Here is a 24,284-nt window from a genome sequence, read left to right as displayed (position 1 = left end):
AATTACCGAATGAACAATACTGACCTCTCCAGGAAGAACAAAAAAAAGAAGAAGAATGACTCTCAAAGATGCTCTTCATTTGTTGTCTCAAGTTTTCCAGTAATGCCGTTTGATATTGCTGGACTCAACTCACCATCTGGTTATCGTCTCTCTATGGAGGTGGAAAAAATACAAGGCAAAAATAAAATAAATGATCACAATAAGTAAACAAAAACAATACTACACTATAGATTTTATACAAAACCCAATCTGTACAGTGTAATACTGCATAATGTTTAGCAAGTGCAATTTTACAACACAAATATATATAGCCTATTACATTACCTGTGTCAGTCTCTGGGTTTTTCTGGCCTGGAGAAGAAATGCAGTTGCGTGTTTCGAAAGGTTAACCTTCATGCAACTTTGGGAAGGTTCTTGCAAATAATGCTGAAATAGATGAACAAGAATAATCTTATAAAAGGAAAAATTTTGACCTTGTACTTGTCCTTAGTCCTACAAATATTTCAATTAAAGTGTGGTGAGTAAGTAATATGTATGTATATATAGCAACTTTCTGGTTCCTATAAAATAATCTAATAATGTTAATATTGGCAATTGTAAAATGTGTTATTATTTTTCTTCTTATTATTCTTATTATTATAATTATAATTTCAGCACAAATATTTTAACAAAAACAAACACTTTTACACTGACTCACTGTTTGAGTTAGGATGCTCACTGGAGAATGTATCCCATCAACCTCTACTTCAGGATTATCAGTAGTCCGGTCTGTTGTGGCTGTTCTCTCCTGTGCCTCTGGCTATGTTCTGTGTTCCCAGTTTTATGTTCCCAGAATTTACGTTGCCATTGTTGGATGAAGGATTCTTACTATTTGCGTGTTCATGCCATTGATTAACAAAACATACAATGAGATCTGTGAAAAGAGATATTTCCTTAAGGATTTATTACACAAATTTGTGGACAGATGAGATTGGAACCTTCTGGCTCCATCTCCTTTCTTATCTGTGTCGTTTCTCACTCCGCTCGTGTGTAATATCCTTTGTCCTGGAAAAGTCCCTCCCAGAATCACATGATATCTCAATACAGTTGACCAACTGCCCCCCTCTTGGTCCCAAGATGGAACACAGGTAATCAGATAAGGGAGTAGCCTTTCAGAGATACAGGCAGACTGAGTGGAGCCGTAGCATAAACAAAGGGTCTAATTTACACTTTTGCTTGCCCCCACCATATCTTCTAAGGAGAGAACAAAGAGAAAACCAACCCCCTCACATCATTTGAATTCTCACACAAAACTACACTAAGTAAATCAAAGCAATTTTGTCCAATTCTAAATAGTTATAACTAAATCAAAACAGTTATAATTAAATTGAAACAGAACATTTACTTCAATTCCCCCATTTGGGCTCAAAAGAACCCAATACACAAGATAAACATAAAAAAAAAACACTTCAGAGAGAAAGTCCAGCGGGGATCTTCATCGTCGCAAAGGACTGGCGACAACATTAAGCAATGGTTGTGTGGGGAGTTTAGAAATAAGAGTCAGAAACAAGCAACACACATAACATTCCATTAGCAGGAGAGGGGGTATTTTAGCAGTCATATGGCATTAAAGAACAATTTGATTCATTAAAAAAAATTTCAGTGGATTAAGCATAGTCATATGTGAGGCTTAACACGATGTGTTGTGGTTATGTTCAACAAAAAGTGTCGCGATGCAGTAGCAGATGTGTTCCTGCTTCGAAGCCATCTCGTGATGAAGTTCTTTGTTGAATGAAAAGTGCGTTTGTCAGCGTTGTTTTAGAACCCTGGTCAACTGCCAGAGATCTAAAGATTGGTCACTGGGATTATCTTCCCAGGATGTGACTCATTTGTGGAATAGTGCCTTGAAAAAGCACTTGACATCAATCTCCTTTGAACGACATCCTCCTCGAACAGACAGCCGGGGCATCTGGGTCAGCAGGCTTGTTTTTCCCCCGGTGGGGGGTCAGGTGATGTGATTGATGAGCCTGAGATGGATCCGTGCAGGCCTTGTGGACCATATGTGGGGGAAGTGGAATGATGTCCTTCTCCCTTTACGAGCAGTAAATCAGATTGACCTCTCCTTCACCAATCTGTATGCAAAACATTTTCATTTAGTCACTTATAACATACATATTCTCCATTCTTTACTTTGGAAAGAGCACCTGGTAGTTTTCGTTAGTTGGGAGTTAGTAAATGTTAATTGTTTAAGTTGTAGGACTTGGAAAGTGCTGTTAGATCTGGAAAAAAATCTGTTTGTTGTGACATTCAAACAGAATCCGTTTAATGACATTTGCACATTCATTAATACAACAATGAAAATCTTGTAGCCAATTCAAAATTTTATGAGGCCAATTGTTTAATATTTCTATTTTTTTCTTGAATCTGTTTTTGGGATTAGGGATAATATACTGAATCAAATATGTTTTAATCCCAATACCTTTTCTATATCTTATAAAATTTTGTTTTTGAAATGGGTTCCATTGTCTGATCAAATTTTCCTAGGAAACCCATATGATGGTATATAATGATTAATCAAATATTTTACCATGATATTTACTGTTGTAGATTTAGCATGAATGTGCTTCCAGTCATACATAAAAGAACCAGCAAATGTCTGTATTTTTGACGCTGATTTTTATTATATCAGTGTAAACCATATGAAAAAACAACATCTGATCCCAGAGCTATCACGTCCGGCCGGACCGTGAACACCCTGGCGAGAGAACCTTCAATTGTTTCTGAAATGGAACATATTTACCTTATTTTCGCCATAAGTGTTGTCTTTGCCGAAACTTACTTGTCCTCCTCTCACAGCTCAATTCTCCTCCTGTGAATTAATTCATTCTCACACCCAGACTATAGAATTATAGTTAGTTGGAGTGTAGGTCGATACCACACAACCTTTCTTACCATTGATCCGCTAATTCAACTATATTCATTTAATTCAACCTAAATTATCATTAATGCATATCCTCTTCTGTGATACTCACAGACAAACCAGTCAACTTCCCTCCTTTTGACAAAGATCCGCTCGACCTTTGTCAAACAGCAAAGATAAGGTCACCAGACGCACATCATGTGGCCCATAAATAAGGCATCAGATCGGGGCCTGTCAAACAAACCCCCTAAACCACATTTCCCATTTCCTGCCAACCCAGCCACATAAAACCATAAAAGACAAAAACCTTTGAGGCAGACGTTTGTGATGCAAAACAGAGCCCTTTCCAGGCCAGATGTAAATGGAGACACTCTAGTGTGAGGACTTTAGGGTCAAGGAGAGGGAAAAAAATAGAGGTAAGACAACCTCATTAATCTATTGCAGGTTACAAATCACACAAAACTTCCAAATATCTGCCACCTCAACTAGTAAAATAAATGAGTTATAATCAGAGGTAAAACAAGACAAAATTCCTACATTAAACAAACCAAAAAGTATTCTTTAAATGCTAATCAACCTCATGTCTCCTACAGAGTAGCGGAGCTTGTAAAACACAGCAGGGGAACATTTCAAAGACCAACCCCCGTGGGATCCATAGATCACAGTGCTGTGAGAAAAATCAAAAATTAACCAGCAAACTCGGTGTTGTCGGTCCCACTCCCAAGATTTCAATCCAGAAGCTGGGATTTAGAAAGAAAATGGGCATAATTTAGTAGACCAAATCCAACAAGCATCAAATAACGGAAAATAGAGTAATTAAGATTGAAATAAATTTTACCAAATATCCTATCACAAATTCACATATGTCGTTTTCAATTTCCGAAACTGTGTTGCTATAGATCACATCTCCCGATCTGACACAGTACAGAGTGCAAATGTACACAATCAGACCAAAATACGACCTGAGGGGCAAAACTCAGATGACCAGAGAGCTTTGAGTCAACAACTGGAGTCAATATCCATTCCTGTCCAGCAGATGTCAGCAGCTGCGCAGGGCAAAGTTCAAAGCGGGCACTGGGTCATTGGAAATTCCAAGAAAAGTTCATCAAGACAGTTGTGATTAGCCCTATATGTCTGCTCAAAAGGTTGATGGACATTATGCTCAAACAATGCATAAGAGTCATTGAACAGTCACAGGGCGTGCGGACATACAGTGTACCATCCTTGTTGCAGTCTGTGGCCGCTATTCCCCCTTTTCGTAGCCACGTGTAGTTGGCCGGCCACTCATCACACCAAGCAGATGCAGGAGATAACCGCATGATCTCTCGATTGCTCAGTAAGCAATCTGTACACCTCTTCTGCGCATAATCCAGCGTAACGTTACTTCCTTAACTTCAACCTAGGTAGTCACGACACAAACTCGTCACGCACATTTTAGAAGACAAACAAATGAGACCTCGTGGCGCCGAAACCCCACAACGGAACGAACAAACAAACGCGAACACTAAACAAAAACAATACTTGTTCACTCAGATCTCACGTACAACTTAGTTCAATTTAGCCGACGAAAACATCGCAGAGTCCACGACAAACAGAATTCATCTTACAACAAGGATAATTTGTCCTTTTACACACATTTAACTTGGCGCCGCGGATTCTGTTTGTCGAGACCCCGCAACTAGCCACGTCGAACGGCAAACCTCGAACGTCGGCGTCACCATTTGTTGGATGAAGGATTCTTACTATTTGCGTGTTCATGCCGTTGATTAACAAAACATACAATGAGATCTGTGAAAAGAGATATTTCCTTAAGGATTTATTACACAAATTTGTGGACAGACGAGATTGGAACTTTCCGGCTCCAACTCCTTTCTCATCTATGTCGTTTCTCACTCCGCTCGTGTGTAATATCTTTTGTCCTGGAAAAGTCCCTCCCAGAATCACATGATATCTCAATACAGTTGACCAACTGCCCCCCTCTTGGTCCCAAAATGGAACACAGGTAATCAGATAAGTGAGTAGCCTTTCAGAGATACAGGCAGACTGAGTGGAGCCGTAGTATAAACAAAGGGTCTAATTTACACTTTCGCTTGCCCCCACCATATCTTCTAAGGAGAGAACAAAGAGAAAACCAACCCCCTCACATCATTTGAATTCCCACACAAAACTACACTAAGTAAATCAAAGCAATTTTGTCCAATTCTAAGTAGTTATAACTAAATCAAAACAGTTATAATTAAATTGAAGCAGAATATTTACTTCACCATGTAAGTTGTTTAACTCTTTGACTGCCAGACGTTTTCAGAAACGGGATGTCGCCAGTGCCAGCCGATTTAAGCATTTTGATTGATCTTTCAAGGTCCACAGAAAATGTTGTGTTTGGACTATGGAAACACACATACTACCAAATGAAAGATTGACCTCTCATCTTTCATCAGAAAAAAAAGTTTGTTTCTACCTTATTCCGTTCTTCAGTAATCAACAATAGAAAATGGTTAGTTTCACCGAAATGCTCTGTTTTGAAACAAAAAGCGGAGAAAAAGAGCTTTTTGTGAAACGATGTTATTTCATGCACTCTAGTGAATTCTACACTTATTTTTGTCCATGAATGATGCCACAAACACCTAAATAGTGCTTTACTTCTGTAATACACCACCACCAACAATGAAAAAGTGTTTTTAGATTGCAAAATACGTTTATTTCCATTCAACAGTGTAACAATTTGACAAAACAATTTCGCAAACTATTTACAAATGTGTGCAACTGTGGTACTATTTACAATTATGTGGATGTTTCAAATACAGTTTTTCTTTTTGTAACACTGCCCTGCGTGCAAGGAGAGGGAGCAGGATTTGCACAACAGATACGTTTCACTTCGATTGTCCGTTTCGCGTGCAGACGTTACACTTTCTTGACGGCCTTTTTTTCCGGGGAATAGCAAGTAGCAGACTGTATCCACTCCTCCGATGAATATGCATTGGACTCGGGGTACTCTTCGTCGTCCGATTGAACGTCCGTCTGAGCGTGCTCGGTTGTGCTCCGCGTTTTCCGGTGTTAGCATCGCTAGTCCGTGAACCTTTATGACGTCGTCATAGCCGCCGCGTCAGCGCTTCCAACTTCGGCGTCAACCTCGGAGTCACCATCATCATCATCGATGATGATCATCGTCGTCATCAATGTGCTCTTTAGCGTTGGTTGATGCTTTTCGTCTTTGAAAAAAATTCCCAAGTGTGAGCTGCTTGCAACCGGTCGCCATTGTTCGCTTCCTCAGCCATCTAGCTCCGCCTCACGCCTTCTACTGCCGCGTCAACGCTTCCAACCTCGGAGTCACCATCATCATCATCGATGATGATCATCATCGTCATCAATGTGCTCTTTAGCGTTGGTCGATGCTTTTCGTCTTTGAAAAAAAATGGTCGAGCGTGAGCTGCTTGCAACCGGTCGCCATGTTCTCTTCCCTTCCCCAGCCATTGTCCCCTCTAGCTCCGCCTCACGTCTTCTACTGACGCCTACCCAATCTTGTCAAAAGAGAGTCATTGCTGCCATCTAGGGGCCAAAAATAGTCATTAGGCTAACTAGATCTGGTTGAAACTTTCACCACAGCTGGGCAAGGCTTTCCTCCACCCGTTTCCCAAAAAAAAAATAAAAAATTGGAGAACGTCTTTTAACGTCCTTGGCGGCCCTCCGTAGGTTTTTACTAAACGTCATTTAACGTTTTTGGCAGTCAAAGAGTTAAAATGCTTTGTGGGAGGAGTAATTGTGGCATTTTCAAAATTGGGTATATTTAGATGAATTAGACACAATTATTTTTATTTCCTATTTCTGATAAAGATTGGGAATACTCAAAATCTCATTCGAGCAGGATTTGAACCAGCTACTTTAGGATTACTGCTCAGACCTTCTACAGTCCTCCGCTATAACAACTGAGCTATCAAAGTTTGCTGTATCTTTTCAAGAACATCTGAGGAATGGGGAAAACAAAGTATAACGCGACAACGAGCGACTGTGGCATTTTCAAGTTTGTATCTTTAGATGATTTGGAGAAATTTATTTTTATTCCCTATTTGTGAATACGTTTTGGAATTCTCCAAAAACAAAACCAGATTAGAACGAGCGACGTAAGAACTTCAGCTAAGACACTCTACAGTGCTCGGCTCTACCAACTGAATTTACAAAGGTTGCTGTGTCTTGAGAAATAAAACAAGAATTGGGAAAGATGACACGGATGTGGAGAAGAGTTGATGAAAATGCTTTGTGGAACAAGAAGTAATTGTGGCATTTTCAAATTGGGTATATTTAGATGAATTAGCCACAATTATTTGTATTTCCTATTTTTGATCAAGATTGGGAATTCTTCCAAAAACTCCTTTGAGCAGGATTTGAACCTGCGACCTAAGGATTTCAGCTGAGACCTTCTACAGTCCTCCGCTCTACCAACTGAGCTATCGAAGGTTGCCGTGTTTTCTCAAGAACATCTGAGGAATGGGGATAACAAAGTACAAAGCGACAACGAGCGACTGTGACATTTTCAAATTTGTATATTTAGATGAGTTGGAGAAATGTAATTTTATTTCCTATTTTAGAATATGTTTGGGAATTCTCCAAAAACATATTCGAACCAGATTAGAACCATCGAACCTAAGAATTTTAGCCCAGACACTACAGTCCTCGGCTCTACAAACTGAATTTACAAAGATTGCTGCGTCTTCAGAAAAAAACTAGGAATTGGGACATGACAAAGGTTGCTGTGTCTTGAGAAATAAAACAGGAACTGGGAAAGATAACGCGGATGTAGAGAAGAGTTGATGAAAATGCTTTGTGGAACAAGAAGTAATTGTGGCATTTTCAAATTGGGTATATTAAGATGAATTTGCCACAATTATTTGTATTTCCGATCAAGATTGGGAATTCTTCAAGAAACTCCTTCAAGTAGGATTTGAACCAGGGACCTAAGGATTTAAGCTGAGACCGTGCGAGCGACAGTGGCAGTTTCAAAATTGATCTTTAGATGATTTGGAGAAATTGATTTTTATTCCCTATTTGTGAATAAGTTTGGGAATTCTACAAAAACATCTTCGAACCAGATTAGAACCAGCGAACCTAAGAATTTTAGCTGAGATACTCTATAGTCCTCGGCTCTACAAACTGAATTTACAAAGATTGCTGCTTCTTCAGAAATAAACTAGGAATTGGGACATGACACGGATGTAGATGAGAAAGTCTATGGAAATGCTTTGTGGAAAGAGAACTAATTGTGGCATTTTCAAATTGGGTACATTAAGATGAATTAGCCACAATTATATGTATTTCCTTTTTTTTGATTAAGATTTCTTCCAATAAGTCCTTTGAGCAGGATTTGAACCTGTGACCTAAAGATTTCAGCTGAGACCTTCAATCCTCCGCTCTACCAACTGAGCTATCGAAGGTCGGTGTATCTTTTTGAGAACATCTGAGAAATGGGGATAACAAAGTGGAACGCAGCAACAAGCAACTGGCATTTTCAATTTTGTAAGTTTATAAAAATGCTTTGTGGAAGGAGTAATAGTGGCATTTTCGAATTGGGTATATTTAGATGAATTAGCCACAATTATTTGTATTTCCTATTTCTGATAAAGATTGTGAATACACAAAAGAACCAGTCGAGTAGGATTTGAACCAGCTACTTAAGATTACTGCTCAGTCCTTCTACAGTCCTCCGCTATACCAACTGAGCTATCGAAGGTCGATGTATCTTTTTGAGAACATCTGAGGAATGGGGATAACAAAGTAGAACGCAAATTCACTGAGGTATAGTATCAGTTACACCTTGACTATGGGGCAGATGCCATGGACTTCCGACATCCGTAAGTTACACACCCACGCCGTTTCCGACCACTGCTGTGACACACTGGCCACGTCCCAACACTCACACCCATCGACGGGAAGCGCAACTGAGGGGAACAAGGGCATAAGCACAAGCACCGGGACGCGGCCCACATGTCGCAAACAGCAAACGGAAACAGTGCGTCTGAGACACACGGAAGTCCCGCCTACTCCGTGGCATATACCCCGTAGCAATGCTCACGTACTTAAACGAAATAGACAAGACAGAGAGCTAAATTAAAGAAAACACACTCGTTGTCGGCAGGATTCAAACCCAATGGATTTCTAGTCCATCGCCTTAACCACTCGGCCACAACAACCTTACGCATGTGGTTTTAATATTAATGATAGTGCTTGCTGAATAGACCAGATATAGGTCAGAGTTCAGAAAGAAACAGCACCTCTTGCTGTCCAAAGATGGTCTCACACCTTTAAGTCTAGTCTCTTATTAAGTTCTGAGAAATCAAGTCAACAGACACACCTTAAACAGTACTTGTCTAAAGTGGGGTTGAATACAGACTTTAATTTGAACAGAAGTCCCAATTTGCTGAGGAACCAGTTACACCTTGACATCACCATTCATATTGACAAAAATGAAGCCAAGAGAATATAGAAGGCTAAATTCCAAAAAGTAATAGGGTTGATTTGAATGCTACGAGGGGAGACCCCAAAGGATTTCAAGTCCATCGCCTGAACCACTCGTAACATTAGGGTTAGGGTTTCAAACTAGGGTTTTATATTAGGGTTAGTGTTTCAAACTAGGGTTTTACATTAGGGTTAGCGTTTCAAACTAGGGTTTCAAATTAGGGTTAGGGTTTCAAACTACTGTTTTACTTTAGGGTTAGGGTTTCAAACTAGTTAGTTAAAACCCCAACCCTAATGTGAAACCCTAATGTAAAACCCTAGTTTGAAACCGTAAACATAATGTAAAACCATAGTTTGAAACCCTAACCCTAATGTAAAACACTAGTTTGAAACCCCAACCCTAATTTGAAACCCTAGTTTGGAACCCTAACCCTAATGTAAAACCCTAGTTTGAAACCCTAACCCTAATATAAAACCCTAGTTTGAAACCCTAACCCTAGTTTGAAACCCAAACCCTAATGTAAAACTCTAGTTTGAAATCACAACCCTAATTTCAAACCCTAATTTGAAACCCTAAACCTAATTTAAAACCCTAGTTTGAAAACCTAACCCTAGTTTGAAACCCCAGGTTGAAACCCTAACCCTAATGTAAAACCCTTGTTTGAAACCCTAGCACTCAAGTAAAACCCTAGTTTGAAACTTTTATCCTATTTGGAAACTCTAATATAAAACCCTAACCCTAATGTAAAACCCTAGTTTGAAACCCTAACCCTAATGTAAAACACTAGTTTGAAACCCTAACCCTAATTTGAAACCCTAGTTTGAAACCCTAATCTTATTTGGAAACTCTAATATAAAACCCTAGTTTGAAACCTTAACCCTAATGTAAAACCATAGTTTGAAACCTCAACCCTAATTTCAAACCCTAGTTTGAAACACTTACACTAATGTAAAACCCTAGTTTGAAACCCTAACCCTAATGTAAAACCCTAATGTGAAACCCCAACCCTAATTTCAAACCCTAGTTTGAAACCCTAACCCTAATGTAAAACTCTATTTTGAAACCCTAACCCTAATTTGAAACCCTAGTTTGAAACCCTAACCCTAATGTAAAACACTAGTTTGAAACCCTAACCCTAATTTGAAACCCTAGTTTGAAACCCTAATCTTATTTGGAAACTCTAATATAAAACCCTAGTTTGAAACCTTAACCCTAATGTAAAACCATAGTTTGAAACCTCAACCCTAATTTCAAACCCTAGTTTGAAACACTTACACTAATGTAAAACCCTAGTTTGAAACCCTAACCCTAATGTAAAACCCTAATGTGAAACCCCAACCCTAATTTCAAACCCTAGTTTGAAACCCTAACCCTAATGTAAAACCCTAGTTTGAAACCCTAACCCTAATGTAAAACCCTAGTTTGAAACCCTAACCCTAATGTAAAACCCTAATTTGAAACCCTAATCCTAATGTAAAACCCTAACCCTAATGTAAAACTAAAACTAACTAGGGTTTCGGGTTTCCAACTAGGGTTTTACATTAGGGTTAGGGTTTCAAACTAGGGTTTTATATAAGGGTTTCCAAACAGGATTAGGGTTTCAAACTAGGGTGTTACTTTAGGGTTAGGGTTTCAAACTAGTTAGTTTGAAAGCCCATCCCTAATGTGAAACCCTAAGTTAAAAACCTAGTTTGAAACCCTAACCGTAATGTAAAACCATAGTTTGAAACCCTAACCCTAATGTAAAACCCTAGTTTGAAACCCTAACCCTAATGTAAAACCCTAGTTTGAAACCCTAACCCTAATGTAAAACCCTAGTTTGAAACCCTAACCCTAATGTAAAACCCTAACCCTAATGTAAAACTAAAACTAACTAGGGTTTCGGGTTTCCAACTAGGGTTTTACATTAGGGTTAGGGTTTCAAACTAGGGTTTTATATAAGGGTTTCCAAACAGGATTAGGGTTTCAAACTAGGGTGTTACTTTAGGGTTAGGGTTTCAAACTAGTTAGTTTGAAAGCCCAACCCTAATGTGAAACCCTAAGTTAAAAACCTAGTTTGAAACCCTAACCGTAATGTAAAACCATAGTTTGAAACCCTAACCCTAATGTAAAACCCTAGTTTTAAACCCCAACCCTAATTTGAAACCCTAGTTTGAAACCCTAACCCAAATGTAAAACCTAGTTTGAAACCCTAAACCTAATGTAAAACCCTAGTTTGAAACCCTAACTCTAATCTAAAATGCTAGTCTGAAACCCTAACCCTAATTTGAAACCCTAGTTTGAAAACCTAACCCTAATGTAAAAGCCTAGTTTGAAACCCTAACCCTCAAGTAAAACCCTAGTTTGAAACCCTTATCCTATTTGGAAACTCTAATATAAAACCCTAACCCTAATGTAAAACCCTAGTTTGAAACCCTAACCCTAATGTAAAACCCTAGTTTGAAACCCTCACCCTAATTTGAAACCCTCGTTTGAAACCCTAACCCTAATGTAAAACCCTAACTAGGGTTTCGGGTTTCCAACTAGGGTTTTACATTAGGGTTAGGGTTTCAAACTAGGGTTTCAAATTAGGGTTAGGGTTTCAAACAAGGGTTTCAAATTAGGGTTAGGATTTCAAACTAGGGTTTTACATTAGGGTTAGGGTTTCAAACTAGGGTTTTACATTAGTGTAAGGGTTTCAAACTAGGGTTTGAAATTAAGGTTAGGGTTAAAAAATAGGGTTTCAAATTAGGATTAGGGTTTCAAACTAGGATTTTACATTAGGGTTAGGATTTCAAACAAGGGTTTTCCATTAGGGTTAGAGTTACAAACTAGGGTTAGGGTTTCAAACTAGGGTTTTACATTAGGGTAAGGGTTTCAAACTAGGGTTTCAAATTAGGGTTAGGGTTACAAACTAGGGTTTTACATTAGGGATAGGGTTTCAAACAGGGTTTCAAATTGGGGTAAGGGTTTCAAACTAGGGTTTTACATTAGGGTTAGGGTTTCAAACTAGGGTTTCAAATAAGGGGTAGGGTTTCAAATTAGGGTTAGGGTTTCAAATTAGGGTTAGGGTTTCATACTAGGGTTTTATATTAGGGTTAGGGTTTCAAACTAGGGTTTCAAACTAGGGTTAGGGTTTCAAAGTAGGGTTTTACATTAGGGTTAGGGTTTCAAACTAGGGTTTTACATTAGGGTTTAGGTCTTCAAACTAGGGTTTCCAATTAGGGTTCAGGTTTCAAACTCGGATTTTACATTATGGTTAGGGTTTCAAACTTGGGTTTTAAATTAGGTTGAGGGTTTTTAACTAGGTTTTTATGTTAGGGTTTCCAAATAGGATTAGGGTTTCAAACAAGGGTTTTACTTTAGGGTTAGGATTTTAAACAAGGGTTTCAAATTATGGATGGGTTTTCAAACAAGGGTTTTATAATAGGGTTTAAACTAGGGTTTCACACTAGGGTTAGGGTTTCAAACTAGGGTTTTATATAAGGGTTTCCAAATAGGATTAGGGTTTCAAACTAGGGTTTTTCTTTAGGGTTAGGTTTTCAAACTAGTTAGTTTAAACCCCAACCCTAATGTGAAACCCTAATGTAAAAACCTAGTTTGAAACCCTAACCGTAATGTAAAACCATAGTTTGAAACCCTAACCCTAATGTAAAACCCTAGTTTGAAACCTTAACCCTAATGTAAAACCCTAGTTTGAAACCCCAACCCTAATTTGAAACCCTATTTTGAAACCCTAACCCTTAAGAAAACCCTAGTTTGAAACCTTAATACTATTTGGAAACCCTAATATAAAACCCTAGTTTGAAACACTAACCCTAATTTGAAACCCTAGTTTGAAACCCTAACCCTAATTTGAAAACCTAGTTTGAAACCTTAATACTATTTGGAAACCCTAATATAAAACCCTAGTTTGAAACACTAACCCTAATTTGAAAACCTAGTTTGAAACCCTAACCCTAATTTGAAACCCTAGTTTGTAACCCTAACCCTAATGTAAAACCCTAGTTTGAAACTCTAACCCTAGTTTGAAACCCCAACCCTAATTTGAAACCCTAACCCTAATGTAAAACCCTAGTTTGAAACCCTAACCCTAATGTAAAACCCTAGTTTGAAACCCTATCCCTAATTTGAAACCCTAGTTTGAAACCCTAACCCTAATTTGAAACCCTAGTTTGAAACCCTAACCCTAATGTAAAACCCTAAACCTAGTAATGTAAAAACCTAACTAGGATTTTGGGTTTCCAACTAGGGTTTAACATTAGGGTTAGGGTTTCCAACTAGGGTTTAACATTAGGGTTAGGGTTTCAAACTAGGGTTTTACATTAGGGTTAGGGTTTAAAACAAGGGTTTGAAATTAGGGTTAGGGTTTCAAACAAGGGTTTCAAATTAGGGTTAGGGTTTCAAACTAGGGTTTTACATTAGGGTTAGTGTTTCAAACTAGGGTTTCAAATTAGGGTTAGGGTTTTAAACTAGGGTTTTACATTAAGGTAAGGGTTTCAAACTAGGGTTTCAAATTAGGGTTGGGGTTTCAAACTAGGGTTTTACATTAGGTTTAGGGTTTCAAACTAGGGTTTCAAATTAGGGTTAGGACTTCAAACTAGGGTTTTATATAAGGGTTTCCAAATAGGATTATGGTTTCAAACTAGGGTTTTACTTTAGGGTTAGGGTTTCAAACTAGGGTTTTATATAAGGGTTTCCAAATAGGATTATGGTTTCAAACTAGGGTTTTACTTTAGGGTTAGGGTTTCAAACTAGTTAGTTTAAACCCCAACCCTAATGTGAAACCCTAATGTAAAAACCTTGTTTGAAAACCTAACCGTAATGTAAAACCATAGTTTGAAACCCTAACCCTAATGTAAAACCATAGTTTGAAACCTTAACCCTAATGCAAAACCCTAGTTTGAAACCCCAACCCTAATTTAAAACCCTAGTTTGAAACCCTAACCCTAAAAATAAACCCTAGTTTGAAACCCTAATCTTTAACCCTAGTTTGAAACCCCAACCCTAATTTGAAACCCTAACCCTAATGTAAAACACTAGTTTGAAACCCTAACCCTGATGTAAAACCCTAGTTTGAAACCCTAACCCTAATGTAAAACCCTAGTTTGAAACCCTAACCCTAAATTGAAACCCTAGTTTAAAACCCTAACCCTAATTTGAAACCCTAGTTTGAAATCCTAACCCTAATGTAAAACCCTAGTTTGAAACTCTAACCCTAATGTAAAACCCTAGTTTGAAACCCCAACCCTAATTTCAAACCCTAGTTTGAAAACCTAAACCTAATGTAAAACCCTAGTTTGAAACCCTAATACTAATGTAAAACCCTAGTTTGAAAACCTAAACCTAATGTAAAACCAGAGGTTGAAACCCTAACCCTAATGTAAAACCGTAGTTTGAAACCCTAACCCTAATCTTAAACCCTAGTTTGAAACCCTAACCCTAATGTAAAACCCTAACCCTAGTTAAGTAAAAACCTAACTAGGGTTTTGGGTTTCCAACTAGGGTTTAACATTAGGGTTAGGGTATCCAACTAGGGTTTAACATTAGGGTTAGGGTTTCAAACTAGGGTTTCAAATTAGGGTTAGGGTTTCAAACTAGGGTTTTACATTAGGGTTAGGGTTTCAAACTAGGGTTTCAAATTAGGGTTAGGACTTCAAATTAGGGTTTTATATAAGGGTTTCCAAATAGGATTATGGTTTCAAACTAGGGTTTTACTTTAGGGTTAGGGTTTCAAACTAGGTTTTTATATACGGGTTTCCAAATAGGATTATGGTTTCAAACTAGGGTTTTACTTTAGGGTTAGGGTTTCAAACTAGTTAGTTTAAACCCCAACCCTAATGTAAAAACCTTGTTTGAAATCCTAACCGTAATGTAAAACCATAGTTTGAAACCCTAACCCTAATGTAAAACCCTAGTTTGAAACCTTAACCCTAATGTAAAACCCTAGTTTGAAACCCCAACCCTAATTTAAAACCCTAGTTTGAAACCCTAACCCTAAAAATAAACCCTAGTTTGAAACCCTAACCCTAATCTTTAACCCTAGTTTGAAACCCCAACCCTAATTTGAAACCCTAACCCTAATGTAAAAGCCTAGATTGAAACCCTAACCCTAATGAAAAACCCTACTTTGAAACCCTTACCCTAATGTAAAACCCTAGTTTGAAACCCTAACCCTAATGTAAAACCCGGGTTTGAAACCCTAAACCTAGTTTGAAACCTAACCCTAATGTAAAACCCTAGTTTTAAACCCCATCCCTAATTTGAAACCCAAGTTTGAAACCCTAACCCTAATGTAAAACCCTAGTTTGAAACCCTAAAGCTAATGTAAAACCCTAGTTTGAAACCGTAACTCTAATCTAAAATGCTAGTCTGAAACCCTAACCCTAATTTGAAACCCTAGTTTGAAAACCTAACCCTAATGTAAAACCCTAGTTTGAAACCCTAACCCTAGTTTGAAACCCTAATTTGAAACCCTAACCCTAATGTAAAACCCTCATTTGTAACCCTAACCCTAATGTAAAACCCTGGTTTGAAACCCTAACCCTCAAGTAAAACCTTAGTTTGAAACCCTTATCCTATTTGGAAACTCTAATATAAAACCCTAACCCTAATGTAAAACCCTAGTTTGAAACCCTAACCCTAATGTAAAACCCTAGTTTGACACCCTAACCCTAATTTGAAACACTCGTTTGAAACCCTAACCCTAATGTAAAACCCTAGTTTTAAACCCCAACCCTAATTTGAAACCCTAACCCTAATGTAAAACCCTAGTTTGAAACCCTAACCCTAATGTAAAACCCTAGTTTGAAACCCTAACCCTAATGTAAAACCCTAGTTTGAAACCCTAACCCTAATGTAAAACCCTAACTAGGGTTTCGGGTTTCCAACTAGGGTTTTACATTAGAGTTAGGGTTTCAAACTAGGGTTTTATATAAGGGTTTCCAAACATGATTATGGTTTCAAACTAGGGTGTTACTTTAGGGTTAGGGTTTCAAACTAGTTAGTTTAAAGCCCAACCCTAATGTGAAACCCTAATGTAAAAACCTAGTTTGAAAACCTAATCGTAATGTAAAACCAAAGTTTCAAACTAGGGTTTTACATTAGTGTAAGGGTTTCAAACTAGGGTTTGAAATTAAGGTTAGGGTTAAAAAATAGGGTTTCAAATTAGGATTAGGGTTTCAAACTAGGATTTTACATTAGGGTTAGGATTTCAAACGAGGGTTTTACATTAGGGTTAGAGTTACAAACTAGGGTTTTAAATTAGGGTTAGGGTTTCAAACTAGGGTTGTACATTAGGGTAAGGGTTTCAAACTAGGGTTTCAAATTAGGGTTAGGGTTACAAACTAGGGTTTTACATTAGGGATAGGGTTTCAAACAGGGTTTCAAATTGGGGTTAGGGTTTCAAACTAGGGTTTTACATTAGGGTTAGGGTTTCAAACTAGGGTTTCAAATTAGGGTTAGGGTTTCAAATTAGGGTTAGGGTTTCATACTAGGGTTTTATATTAGGGTTAGGGTTTCAAACTAGGGTTTCAAACTAGGGTTAGGGTTTCAAAGTATGGTTTTACATTAGGGTTAGGGTTTCTGTAAGAATTATTTTGGAGGATTATTATACATTTGCCGTGTTGAAGTAAATTGCCTCTTGGGAAACACAAGTCAACGTAATAGTGTAGTAATTTCTGTTTGTGATTGCTATGTATTGCAAAGGAGTGTTATTGTATTTGGTGAAGTTGCAAGTGGACGACTCAGCTGCCGAGTGGGGACAACTGATAAGAAGACGTGACGCACGTGAACGCCAGAGCCCCCTGGACTTGCATGCCGTACCTAGAGAGTGTGAAGTGAGATAGGAGTTGTTTTTCTCTTTCTGTCATGTAATCAGATGCCCCGATTAGTATATATAAGGGGACTATTTGAATGATGAACCAAGGGAGACTCTGTACCGATCAAACTAAGGCTGCAGTTTTCTCTTCCTCATGAGTCCTCATGAGTAATAAATTTGGAACCAGATGCCTCTTCTCTCTTTATTTGATAAATGTCTACATCTGAACCTGACATTTAAATTGGTCCTTCGTAGCCGGATTGCAACATACCGGAGGTGCCCAGAGGCAGAGCCGACGACCAAAAAAGACCGTGGCTACGGCAGCTGTCCCTTTTGGGGACTGGACCTTGGCCCTGTTTCTGGGGACTAAAGGTTGAAGCAAGCCAGGAAGAGAGAAGGCAACACTGGTAGGACACTTATATTTTCATTGGCGGATTTTTGGTAAATAAGTGTCCGTTTAAAGTTAAGGGCGACGGTGTCCTGTACGTATTTAAACCAGAGAAAAAAAAAAAGAAAAAAAACTGAGGGGAAGGGAAAAGACAGAGGAGTCTAGAAAACAGAGGGGAGGGGAAAAGACAGAGGAGTCTATAAAACTGAGGGAGGGGAAAAGACAGAGGAGTCTATAAAACTGAGGGAGGGGAAAAGACAGAGGAATCAAAACCGTAAGAATACTAGTCAATGTTGCGTAAAGAGACAGAGAGAGTCTATAAAAGAGGGCGACGGTGTCCTACGCGCGTAAATAAAGAGGGGGTGTGAGTGGAGGTTCGCTACCTCGGTGTGAGTGGAGGTTCGCTACCTCATTATTGTTTGTTCGGGGATTTAAAGTCAGTTTAATCTCCTTAAGAGAATCGCTGACTCCAACATGGAGAAAACAAATAGCAAAAAAGCCAACAAGAAAGACCCGAAACAACAGTTAACATGTAAGGACTGCAAGTCTGTAGAAAACCAATGTCCTTCTAAAACAAAACATTTAAATTTGTGGATAACGAAATATGAATTTGCTGGCCAGCTTAATACACAAAAAATATTTAACTTGCAAGATAAAATAAAAAACACACGAAAAAATAATAAGAAAATGAGCAAAGACGGATACGAGGATACAGAATTTTGGATGGTAATGGCACAAAAAAGGAGGGAAGATTAAAAGTAATGATAAAATCGAGAAAGAGTCCAAAAATAAAAGATGGGAAAAAGAGAAAGAGATGGGGGAAAACACAGTCATGTTTTAAAGAAAAGAAGTCGCCTGTTGGTGTTGTGGGGAGACAGGGCATTTTTCGAGGCACTGTCCCCACAATAGGAACAGGGGCCGAGGAAGAGGTAGACCTCAATTTAAGATAGGACCCGCCGGCAAGGGGCGCGGCTACGCCACAGGCCCAAAAGAAGTCGCCTGTTGGTGTTGTGGGGAGACAGGGCATTTTTTGAGGCACTGTCCCCACAATAGGAATAATGCATGACTAGAAAAATCAGCTTCCCAACAGGATGACAAACAAAAAGCCATCGAAGAAAATGGACATTTAAATTAAATAAAAAATCTTTATAAGTGGGCCGCTATATTGACACATGGTGTGACCCATGTGTCAACAGGGGGGATGGTAGGACAGATACACAAATTATATACGACATATGGCTTTAATTTATTCTCAATTTTTTTTATTATTATTATTATTTATTATCATTAACAGTGGCAACGAAGCCAGTTTGGCCGATTACATGCGAAAAACATTAGAGAAAAGAGATGAAATTACCAGAAGGCGATTGTGCTTCTCTCCAACAGGAAGAACTAGTAGCTCCAGGAGACTGGGTACTGATCCGAAGCCTCAAAAAGAAGCACTGGAATTCTCCAAAGTGGGAAGGCCCTCATCAAGTGCTGCTGACCACGCCGACGGCCATAAAGATTGAAGCAAGGAGCACTTGGATACATCTTACGCATTGTAAAAAGGTCATCTCAACCGACAAACCCAACAGGGAGGGTGAGCGAAAGTCTGATTCAAATGTGGGAGCAGATATATAGAATCTGAAAATACCTGCGGTCAGTGAAGTTTTCCAAGACGCCTAACCTAATTAGGGGTTCTCGGTCGACATGGCTATTGCGTGGATAAGATTTGCGGTGCTATGTTGTGTGGTCTTTGTGACCGTGAAGGCTATTCATTCACCAAATTGTTTGATTCTTTGAATGATGCAACTGGTGTTTGTGCATTGGTGTCTCTGCTGTTACCGGTGCTTATTTTTCCATCCACACTGGGGGATATTCAGAGAGCAGTTTCAGCTCATGATCCCCTCCACCATCTCTCAAGAAAGCGACGTGCTTCCTGGTGGGACGGTGGACCAACCTATTTGGATGCAATTGGAGTTCCTCGCGGCGTTCCGGATGAGTATAAGTTGGCAAATCAAATTGCAGCGGGGTGGGAATCTATTTTCATATGGGTAACACCTAATAAAAATGTAGACCGAATCAACTACATCCATTACAATGTACAAAAATTGGGGAATTATACTGAAGAAGGATTTATAGCTGTCAGAGAACAATTGGCTGCAACATCACTCATGGCGTTCCAGAACCGCATTGCGGTCGACATGCTACTGGCAGAGAGAGGTGGCGTTTGCGCTATGTTTGGGGACCAGTGTTGTACATTTATACCAAACAACATATCTCCAGATGGGTCCCTCACTAGAGCCATTGAAGGCCTGCGCACCCTGAATCGAAAGATGAAAGAACACTCAGGTGTGTCCACCTCAGCATGGGACGAGTGGTGGGAAAAAACGTTTGGAAAATATAAAAGTTTGGTATTTTCTGTCATGATTTCTATGACTCTGTTCACCTCAATTCTTGTGATGTGTGGATGTTGTTGTATTCCCTACATTCGCGCATTACTCGTCCGACTTGTCTCAACCGTCGTCGCTCCCACAAATTCTAAATTACAAGAGATGTACCCTTTGCTTATTTCTGCAAATTGTGGTGATGGAGGGGACACTAATGACCAAACCAATGATGAGATAGTTTCTCCTGCCGTCCTATTTTACACACCTTAAAACTTAAAACATAGAAAGGGGACATGATGGAATGTTTAAGTTTGTCATCCAGTAAATGATTCAACTGAATAAAACCTTTAAATCAAAGTTCTTTTGATGACAAAATTTTCGGAGGCAAATGTAGAATAAACAGGAGGGAAATGTAAGAATTATTTTGGAGGATTATTATACATTTGCCGTGTTGAAGTAAATTGCCTCTTGGGAAACACAAGTCAACGTAATAGTGTAGTAATTTCTGTTTGTGATTGCTATGTATTGCAAAGGAGTGTTATTGTATTTGGTGAAGTTGCAAGTGGACGACTCAGCTGCCGAGTGGGGACAACTGATAAGAAGACGTGACGCACGTGAACGCCAGGGCCCCCTGGACTTGCATGCCGTACCTAGAGAGTGTGAAGTGAGATAGGAGTTGTTTTTCTCTTTCTGTCATGTAATCAGATGCCCCGATTAGTATATATAAGGGGACTATTTGAATGATGAACCAAGGGAGACTCTGTACCGATCAAACAAAGGCTGCAGTTTTCTCTTCCTCATGAGTCCTCATGAGTAATAAATTTGGAACCAGATGCCTCTTCTCTCTTTATTTGATAAATGTCTACATCTGAACCTGACAGTTTCAAACTAGGGTTTTACATTAGGGTTTGGGTCTTCAAACTAGGGTTTCCAATTAGGGTTCAGGTTTCAAACTCGGATTTTACATTATGGTTAGGGTTTCAAACTTGGGTTTTAAATTAGGTTGAGGGTTTTTAACTAGGTTTTTATGTTAGGGTTTCCAAATAGGATTAGGGTTTCAAACAAGGGTTTTACTTTAGGGTTAGGATTTTAAACAAGGGTTTCAAATTATGGATGGGTTTTCAAACAAGGGTTTTATATTAGGGTTTAAACTAGGGTTTTACATTAGGGTTAGGGTTTCAAACTAGGGTTTTATATAAGGGTTTCCAAATAGGATTAGGGTTTCAAACTAGGGTTTTACTTTAGGGTTAGGGTTTCAAACTAGTTAGTTTAAACCCCAACCCTAATGTGAAACCCTAATGTAAAAACCTAGTTTGAAACCCTAACCGTAATGTAAAACCATAGTTTGAAACCCTAACCCTAATGTAAAACCCTAGTTTGAAACCTTAACCCTAATGTAAAACCCTAGTTTGAAACCCCAACCCTAATTTGAAACCCTATTTTGAAACCCTAACCCTTAAGAAAACCCTAGTTTGAAACCTTAATACTATTTGGAAACCCTAATATAAAACCCTAGTTTGAAACCCTAACCCTAATTTGAAACCCTAGTTTGAAACCCTAACCCTAATTTGAAACCCTAGTTTGTAACCCTAAGCCTAATGTAAAACCCTAGTTTGAAACTCTAACCCTAGTTTGAAACCCCAACCCTAATTTGAAACCCTAACCCTAACGTAAAACCCTAGTTTGAAACCCAAACCCTAATGTAAAACCCTAGTTTGAAACCCTAACCCTAATGTAAAACCCTAGTTTGAAACCCTAACCCTAATGTAAAACCCTAGTTTGAAACCCTATCCCTAATTTGAAACCCTAGTTTGAAACCCTAACCCTAATTTGAAACCCTAGTTTGAAACCCTAACCCTAATGTAAAACCCTAAACCTAGTAATGTAAAAACCTAACTAGGATTTTGGGTTTCCAACTAGGGTTTAACATTAGGGTTAGGGTTTCCAACTAGGGTTTAACATTAGGGTTAGGGTTTCAAACTAGGGTTTTAACATTAGGGTTAGGGTTTCAAACTAGGGTTTGAAATTAGGGTTAGGGTTTCAAACAAGGGTTTCAAATTAGGGTTAGGGTTTCAAACTAGGGTTTTACATTAGGGTTAGTGTTTCAAACTAGGGTTTCAAATTAGGGTTAGGGTTTTAAACTAGGGTTTTACATTAAGGTAAGGGTTTCAAACTAGGGTTTCAAATTAGGGTTGGGGTTTCAAACTAGGGTTTTACATTAGGTTTAGGGTTTCAAACTAGGGTTTCAAATTAGGGTTAGGACTTCAAACTAGGGTTTTAAATAAGGGTTTCCAAATAGGATTATGGTTTCAAACTAGGGTTTTACTTTAGGGTTAGGGTTTCAAACTAGGGTTTTATATAAGGGTTTCCAAATAGGATTATGGTTTCAAACTAGGGTTTTACTTTAGGGTTAGGGTTTCAAACTAGTTAGTTTAAACCCCAACCCTAATGTGAAACCCTAATGTAAAAACCTTGTTTGAAAACCTAACCGTAATGTTAAAACATAGTTTGAAACCCTAACCCTAATATAAAACCCTAGTTTGAAACCTTAACCCTAATGCAAAACCCTAGTTTGAAACCCCAACCCTAATTTAAAACCCTAGTTTGAAACCCTAACCCTAAAAATAAACCCTAGTTTGAAACCCTAACCCTAATCTTTAACCCTAGTTTGAAACCCCAACCCTAATTTGAAACCCTAACCCTAATGTAAAACACTAGTTTGAAACCCTAACCCTGATGTAAAACCCTAGTTTGAAACCCTAACCCTAATGTAAAACCCTAGCTTGAAACCCTAACCCTAATTTGAAACCCTAGTTTAAAACCCTAACCCTAATTTGAAACCCTAGTTTGAAACCCTAACCCTAATGTAAAACCCTAGTTTGAAACCCCAACCCTAATTTCAAACCCTAGTTTGAAAACCTAAACCTAATGTAAAACCCTAGTTTGAAACCCTAACCCTAATCTTAGACCCTAGTTTGAAACCCTAACACTAATGTAAAACCCTAGTTTGAAACCCTAACACTAATGTAAAACCCTAGTTTGAAAACCTAAACCTAATGTAAAACCAGAGGTTGAAACCCTAACCCTAATGTAAAACCGTAGTTTGAAACCCTAACCCTAATCTTAAACTCTAGTTTGAAACCCTAACCTTAATGTAAAACCCTAACCCTAGTTAAGTAAAAACCTAACTAGGGTTTTGGGTTTCCAACTAGGGTTTAACATTAGGGTTAGGGTATCCAAATAGGGTTTACCATTAGGGTTAGCGTTTCAAACTAGGGTTTCAAAATAGGGTTAGGGTTTCAAACTAGGGTTTTACATTAGGGTTAGGGTTTCAAACTAGGGTTTCAAATTAGGGTTAGGACTTCAAACTAGGGTTTTATATAAGGGTTTCCAAATAGGATTATGGTTTCAAACTAGGGTTTTACTTTAGGGTTAGGGTTTCAAACTAGGGTTTTATATAAAGGTTTCCAAATAGGATTATGGTTTCAAACTAGGGTTTTACTTTAGGGTTAGGGTTTCAAACTAGTTAGTTTAAACCCCAACCCTAATGTAAAAACCTTGTTTGAAATCCTAACCGTAATGTAAAACCATATTTTGAAACCCTAACCCTAATGTAAAACCCTAGTTTGAAACCCTAACCCTTATGTAAAACCCTAGTTTGAAACCCTAACCCTAATTTGAAACCCTAGATTGAAACCTTAACCCTAATGTAAAACCCTACTTTGAAACCCTTACCCTAATGTAAAACCCTAGTTTGAAACCCTAACCCTAATGTAAAACCCAGGTTTGAAACCCTAAACCTAGTTTGAAACCTAACCCTAATGTAAAACCCTAGTTTTAAACCCCATCCCTAATTTGAAAACCAAGTTTGAAACCCTAACCCTAATGTAAAACCCTAGTTTGAAACCCTAAAGCTAATGTAAAACCCTAGTTTGAAACCCCAACCCTATTTTGAAACCCTAACCCTAACGTAAAACCCTAGTTTGAAACCCAAACCCTAATGTAAAACCCTAGTTTGAAACCCTAACCCTAATGTAAAACCCTAGTTTGAAACCCTAACCTAATGTAAAACCCTAGTTTGAAACCCTATCCCTAATTTGAAACCCTAATTTGAAACCCTAACCCTAATTTGAAACCCTAGTTTGAAACCCTAACCCTAATGTAAAACCCTAAACCTAGTTATGTAAAAACCTAACTAGGATTTTGGGTTTCCAACTAGGGTTTAACATTAGGGTTAGGGTTTCCAACTAGGGTTTAACATTAGGGTTAGGGTTTCAAACTAGGGTTTTACATTAGGGTTAGGGTTTCAAACTAGGGTTTGAAATTAGGGTTAGGGTTTCAAACAAGGGTTTCAAATTAGGGTTAGGGTTTCAAACTAG

At 38.5% G+C, this 24,284-nt stretch overlaps 1 long non-coding RNA gene and 2 other non-coding genes across 3 annotated transcripts; 1 reads left to right on the top strand and 2 right to left on the bottom strand.

Annotated features, from left to right (window-relative positions):
* Positions 1-7,263: 7,263 nt before the first annotated feature.
* On the bottom strand, positions 7,264-7,351 carry trnay-gua (transfer RNA tyrosine (anticodon GUA)). The gene is given in 2 exon segments: positions 7,264-7,299; positions 7,315-7,351. It is a non-coding gene; the product is annotated as a tRNA-Tyr (tRNA).
* Positions 7,352-8,240: 889 nt separating this feature from the next.
* On the bottom strand, positions 8,241-8,325 carry trnaf-gaa (transfer RNA phenylalanine (anticodon GAA)). The gene is given in 2 exon segments: positions 8,241-8,276; positions 8,289-8,325. It is a non-coding gene; the product is annotated as a tRNA-Phe (tRNA).
* Positions 8,326-17,260: 8,935 nt separating this feature from the next.
* On the top strand, positions 17,261-20,738 carry LOC144055769 (uncharacterized). Its single transcript, XR_013294931.1, has 2 exons — positions 17,261-17,552; positions 18,920-20,738. It is a non-coding gene; the product is annotated as an uncharacterized LOC144055769 (long non-coding RNA).
* The last annotated feature ends 3,546 nt before the right edge of the window (positions 20,739-24,284 follow it).

This window comes from Vanacampus margaritifer, chromosome 7 (genome assembly GCF_051991255.1).
Source record: "Vanacampus margaritifer isolate UIUO_Vmar chromosome 7, RoL_Vmar_1.0, whole genome shotgun sequence".
NCBI classification, from domain to species: domain Eukaryota; kingdom Metazoa; phylum Chordata; class Actinopteri; order Syngnathiformes; family Syngnathidae; genus Vanacampus; species Vanacampus margaritifer.
This window is presented reverse-complemented; position numbering and strand designations above follow the sequence as displayed.